Here is a 7056-nt window from a genome sequence, read left to right on the forward strand (position 1 = left end):
AAATATTTTATTTTAATTCTCATTATAGTTCATTCCAATTTCCGATTAATAAATCATTAAAAGATTTCAACAATTGAAACAATAAATAATACTCATAGTTTTATTAATTTCTGATACTTGTATTTCTAATGTGACATTATCTTATGACTTTCACTTGCCAAATATTATTTATCTCATTAATTGTATATTGATTTTTATATTTACATTTAACCATATATTTCAAATTACATTTGTTTGTATACAAACTTTTTAAAATGATGTTAGCTCTTTAATTTTCTTAATGATTTTGTAATAAAGTGAATTGATACATTCAAATCAGTATGTTCTTTCTAGATATAGAAAATATGAAGAAAATCAAGAATTGAAATAAAATTTCAGGAATTTTCTGTTCCTATTTAGACTATATCATGAGTCCTTAAATTTTCCATGATATTAAGCAGAATGTAAATTAGACATAATTAAGTTTCTTATTTAATTAATGAAATGTTATAATGGAATATTGTCAAATTCCTCCATACTAAAATCATTATAACTACTTTGTTCCCTTAAAAATCTCCCAAGCACCATTAAAGAAAAAGAGGGATAAACGGGTCATTTGCTTGATAACTTATCTTGAGAACATAAAATATATATTTATTATAAGAAAAACGTTTGAAAAATAATAAAAAGCATAAGAAAAATATTACATTATTAATTTTTTATTCATACTAAAATATATATTTTCTCATTTTTAGTACTCAATTTTTATTTTTGTTTCCATTGATATGATTTATTTAATTTATAATAAATATAAATCAAATTGTATTTGAAAACAAAGATAATACTATAAAATTATGTTATTAGTTATTATGAAAACTATAGGAGGATAAGTAATATATATTGATTTCATTAGACAGAAACTGAAAAACTCCCGTAACTAATTAATGAACAACATACAAAGCAGCTCCATATGTAAGCTTATATAAGTTAATTGGAATTAAATTAAATTAAATTAAAGTTCGAGGTTAACATGAAAATTATCACTTAATAATTTAAGTAAAGTAATACAAGCTAGTGCACTTTAATTCAAAAATTATAATGATCCCCAGACCCCGTGAGTCGCTGTCAACAAAAGTAATTTTTTGAAAAGGAAAAGTTTTTTCAACAAAAATAGTTTTTCGTCAAGAGAGTTGTGTGAATTCTGGACTGGTGAATCGACAACGTGATTCTTGACTGAGTAAAAAAAAGAAATAGTATTTGGACAGCGCTGGGACCTCTTTGTACGATTAACGAACCATCCAAAGTTTGACTGTGAGTACATAGCGGTCGTACTTTTGGGGAACAAGAACGCATATTTACTTTTCGTCTTCTTATATCCTTGTTTAACAAGAATGAATTGTAAAAGATTTTCATGAAACTGAAACATCAAGTATCTCGTTGCCGCGCACCGATGGATCTTTGATCTAGTGAAAGAATCATTACACTTATAATATTAAGAGTAAGAATTTAAGCCTCCATAAAAATATTATGGAGGTTAGTTTCAGTTCTCCATCGATTATTAAATAATTGAATAGAGTCAATTTATTCCTCACAAAATGCGAGTGAAGTGGATACCCCTCGAATATTAGGGAGAATTTAAAGATCAGGGCTGCGCTTTAGAGGAGTACATGTCACGATGAAGGTCTCAGTTGTATAATCTGTTTATAAATATTAATTGTAATATCTGATATAATATCAGTAACAATCTTGTGTAACAGTATTAAAAAAAAAAGTATATCATTGCCATGCGATTTAAGCATTACATGAACAACGAGAAGTCAAAATTTTACAATAAGTAGAAAAAAAAATTAAAATGTTAATTAGCATGGCATAATAATTGTATAAACTGTAAATCGAATGTACTGGAAATGTGGGCATGGCGACTGGTGATATCGGTCGTCGAACTATTTGGAGAAATGCGGCGGACAAATAAATTGTTGGATAATTCAATGAAGAATTTCAATGCAGCCAAGCTTACTAGTCATATGTCAACTGTTTTGAAAGATCAAAAATGAAACTCATACTTTCTCCACACTTCTAAATTGAATTGGCCTACACTTCACGTGCCAAAAGCATATAATATTTTTGGAATACAAATCCATTCAAAATAAATGAAAAACTTGTTTCTAAGGAGTAATTAATTAGAAAGCTTTACTTTCTCATCAAAAGGAGTTATTAACTATTGCGTAATATGTTATGTGCTGTTCGGGTGTCTTTGACACATGTATTGTATCAAAGTATGTTACATTATATAAACTGTAACACAATTTTTTGTTTGTTGTAGTATGAATTGTTTAATATATAATAATATTTTTAGTATTATTTTATGGTAATATTTATATTAACGAAAACGCCATATAATAATAATAATAATAATAATAATAATAAAGCTTTTGATACTGAGATTTCACTCAAAAGACACCGGAACATGGTATTCTTATTAATTAATACATTATAAAAAAAATATTTTATTTATTAGCTAGTATAAATTAAAAATTAAAAATTAAAATGAATCTAATGCAAACCCGGAGGGCTCGGATTTAATTAATTATGTTGTAAGTGCTGCATTATAGTGGCATCATAATATAGCCTTATAAATGCAATGCAGTCCCATATAATTATGTGTGTCAGTCATATCCTTCATGCTTTTATTGCATGGTAGGGTTGTGTAGTAAACAATTTTGTACGTTATCATAAAAATTTAACATCTAATTGGTAACCGTGACAATCTTTGATGTAATACCTATAATAACAATAAATCGACCCAGAAAAAAATGTATCACTTGACAAGACTTGGTCGAAGTTGAAGAGTTCGGTATTTGTTATAAAAATATCATAATTGTTTCTCTATCTCACCCTTTCTCTTTTTTTCTTTTTTAAAATACAAATTACAACAGGAAAGACTAGTACTAGTCTAAGGCTGGGCATTTGATTTGGTTTTTACTGAACCGAATTGAAATTTGTTTGTTCGATTTTGGAAGCAAAGATCAAATGGGTCGAAAAATTAAGAACCAATCGGTTTGTGTTTGATTCGGCTCAAAATCAAACCCAACCAAAAAACCAATCTATTATCTTCTTGATTAAAAAAAAAAACAAATAAATATAAAAGCAAAACACAAATTCAAAAAATATAAAAATAAATAAAAATGCTAAGTCTCCGTTTGGTATAAATTAAAAAATTTTAGTTATTTAGTTGTCAATGAGAGCTTATATTAAAATTTATAAAATCATCATAATAAACAAGTTTTTTGAAGTTATGTTATAAAAAAATGAAATAAGATTATCAAACAAGTAAATAATATTTTCAACATTTTTAACACTTAAAAAAAAATTCAACCTCTCCCAAAAGCCTGAAATAAGATTATTAAATAAGTAAATAATATTTTAAACATTTAACACTTAAAAAAATATTTTTCAACCTCTCCCAAAAGCCTAAAATTTGAGATTTTATTGGTAGAAGTAAAATAACTTATTTAATCTTTAAAAGCTCTACTTAAAAACAATCAAACAATAATAAAAATTTTGAGCTTATGAGATTAAGTGTCTATTTGGCACGATTTATCTAATGATCATAAATGTTTATTTAATCTTATAAGTACTTTTTAAAGATTTTTTTGGTACGTGGTTGTTTTTTAGTAGAGTTTTTTATGCTTAAATAAGTTAATTTACCTCAACTAGAAAAATCTAAAATTTTAGCTTTTGAGAGTAGAGATTGGAGAGCTTTTTTGAAATGTATGTAATATCAAAAATACCCTAAGAACATTTCATTAATTACATAATACCCTTCTTTATATACAAAACCTACACGATAAAAATTATTGTTGCCATTTGGTAAAAAATCATGTTGCCGCTGCTTCACTTTTTTTCCCACTTTTTTTTTAATGAGATTGCCGCCACTTTAATTTACTTATTATATACAAAACCCTAACAATATAAGTTATTACCACTAGGGATGGCAATTGTACCCGCAAACCCGCAAACCCGCCCAAACCCACCCGCCAAAACCCGCCCGTTGCGGGTAATTTTACCCGTTGCGGGCGGGTTTAGTATTATAAATTAAAACCCGCACATGGATGCGGGTGGGTTTGGTATTAACCTTATATCCGGTGGATACCCGCATGGATATCCACCAAACCCGCAATATTTTTTTCAAATATTTTTAATTTAATTTTAATCTAAAAATGTATAAAGAAAATAATGTCATTAATTAAATTACCAAATAGCCAAAGGCTCAAAGTTGTGTATGTGTGTATGTGGCCTATATCCTATTCTAAAGTCATAATCTAAAGAAAACTAAAGGCATTTTCCTTCGAATTAGTATTTGAAAATATTAATCTTAATTATTATTATAGGCATTGTGTTGGATGGGTGCTTATGGTGGTGAATGAAATGAATATCTTCTCTTGGAGCTTGTTTTAAATGATAATATGAAATGTAATTATTATTTTTAGATACTAGTTTGTGTTTTTTAAATGGATTTGTGTAATTTATACTTAAATTTGAGAATTTGTGTTGAATTGATGTGGAAATTTTAATTTTTTATTTACATTATTTAACTATAAAATTAAGTATGTTATATGGAATTTGAGGTTATTATTATAAATTTATATATTAAACATTTGTGATTTTAAATACGGAAACCCGCAGAAAATCCGCCGGATACCATTGCGGGTTTGGTAATTGTTAAAACCCGCTGCGGGTGGGTTTTTGTACAAAAATTAAAACCCGCTGCGGGTTGCGGGTGAGTTTGGTAATTTAAATTTTGTGCGGGTTTGGGTTTGGTAATGGCAAACCCGCTGCGGGCGGTGCCCATTGCCATCCCTAATTACCACCATTTGAGATAAAACTCAGCCACCACTGTCGGTGAAGAGCGTACCAGGTATAATAGTTCGTGCTACTATTTCATCTTTCTTTCTATTATTATTCAATATATCCTCTTTGGTAATTTAATTAGACAAAAGTATTTTTAGTTTTGTAGAATCAAATAGTCTAATGGTTCAAAAAATATTTTTAATTGACAACCAAACACTCAATAACTTTTTATCAAAAATTCTATTGATATAAGCTCCACTAGAATAACATATACTCTTATGAGCTCTATTCAATAAGTTGTACTAAATAGAGTCTAAATAAACATTCATAACCTTTAGATAAATCATACCAAACACGCACAAAAACACAAATGTGGACAGCGCTTATAAACAGAAAACACGTACACTTTCTCACAGGTTGCTCAATAATAGTTGATTTATTGGTTGGTTCAGTAGCTTTAACAATTTCTACAAGGTGGGCTTTTTCACGGGATGGTGACGAGCAATTTGGTTTTGGATTTCAAGCTAGGTGGGGTGTATCAGAAGTGCTGGTGATTTATAAATAGAAAGAGAAATTTTTTATGAACAGTTTGTGAAGTTCAATCTGGACCAATCTGAACCGATCGAACTATAGAATCCATCCAAACCAAATCGAAATATTTTGGTTTGGTTCCAAAGTTTGATTGGCATTGATTTCTAATATTAAAGAATTGATCGGTTTTGGTTCGGTTCGCTTCTTAGCCTGAACTTAACCGAATAGTACCCACTTACAAGTTAAAAAAAAAAAAAAGAGGTATTAATTTAATTTAATATACTTCATTTTTTTTTTGGAGTTATTTGTGGTATAACACTGCGATTTCACCTAAATCATATGTATATTTCGTCATTGATGACAAATATTTTTCAAATCTGTTCTCTACAGATTGAAAAAAAAAAAGAATGGCTTTGAAACAATTTCGTATTCATTCAAAATATGCTAGTTAGAGAAGTAGTTTGGGAGCAAAATCTGCACGCTAGCTTTGTATTGGAGTGGGTCAAAGTAACAATAAGTTGCCAAATTTTCCTTGTTTTTAGCAGGTCAAAAGAAACAAAAATAGAATTTGATGCAAGGAGGAGGCTAGCTACATATTTTAAATATTAATTATTAATATTAAATAAATATATTACTATTATTTTAAAATAAATATATTAATATTATATTATTAAATAAAGATAGCATATATTTATTAATTTTTTATTAATATAATAATATTATTTTTAAATAATTTTAACTTATAATCAATGTAAATTATTATTTAGTTAAATATAATAATATTATTTAAATAAATATAAATAAAATTTATTTTATTTTATTAAATTAAATTAAAAACAAAAGGTAGAAAAGAAAGAGGTGGGAGTGGGACTATTCCCACTCTCACTCTCGACTCTAAAAATGGGTGAGACTCACAGAATCGGAGTGGGATTCCCAATCTCTCTCTATTTTATTGAAGTAAACACTGAAGTGAGAAGAATCTATATTTCTCACTCTCAATATAAAAAGTAAACACTGCCTCATTAATGTTAATAAGAGAATTAATTTAACTACAGTGCTGACAGAGAATTAATTGAACTACAGTACTGACAGTGAAAGCTCGTAGCACAATCTGCCGTCAATTTAATCACATGAGTTGGGGAACGAAGAAAAACTCATTTTCCGAAGCTTCCTTCTCCTTGATGCCTACATTTTCATGCGTCGCAATAATAAATCCAAGAACCCAGCAACTATTGATTTATCAGGACAAGGAAATTAAAAATGAAAATTGTTAATTACCTAGGAATCTATTTATCTATTCCTTTAAATAAATTTTCTTCGCCCATCAAGATTGAATTGAAAAAAAAAAGAAAGAAAAGAAGAAAAAGAAGATTCTGGTCGTTACAATTGCATGATATTTACAGCACCCACTCTTCAATTCATGTGCATGCTTGTAATGAGGTTTATCAACTTTATACAACGGATAAAGATGAAAAATAACTTTATTTAAGTAAAAAATAGATCAAATCTCCACTTCTTGATATTTGCACGATCATGAACTTTATTAGTACTTAATTGAGTTGCAAAATTATTAAGTTAATAAGATGCCAAAGTTTTTTTTTTTTTTGAATACTGTTTATACAGGACTGTAGGTATTACAATTAATATTTACACACAGATTCTACAATTGGGACCTTCATCGTGGTATGTACTCCT

At 28.1% G+C, this 7056-nt stretch overlaps 1 pseudogene; it reads right to left on the reverse strand.

Moving 5' to 3' along the window:
• The window catches only part of LOC112101063, a 10168-nt pseudogene extending 9408 nt beyond the window's left edge, over positions 1–760 (reverse strand).
• Between the last annotated feature and the right edge of the window lie 6296 nt (positions 761–7056).

Source organism: Citrus clementina, unplaced genomic scaffold (assembly GCF_000493195.1).
Source record: "Citrus clementina cultivar Clemenules unplaced genomic scaffold, Citrus_clementina_v1.0 scaffold_2, whole genome shotgun sequence".
Lineage (NCBI taxonomy): Eukaryota > Viridiplantae > Streptophyta > Magnoliopsida > Sapindales > Rutaceae > Citrus > Citrus x clementina.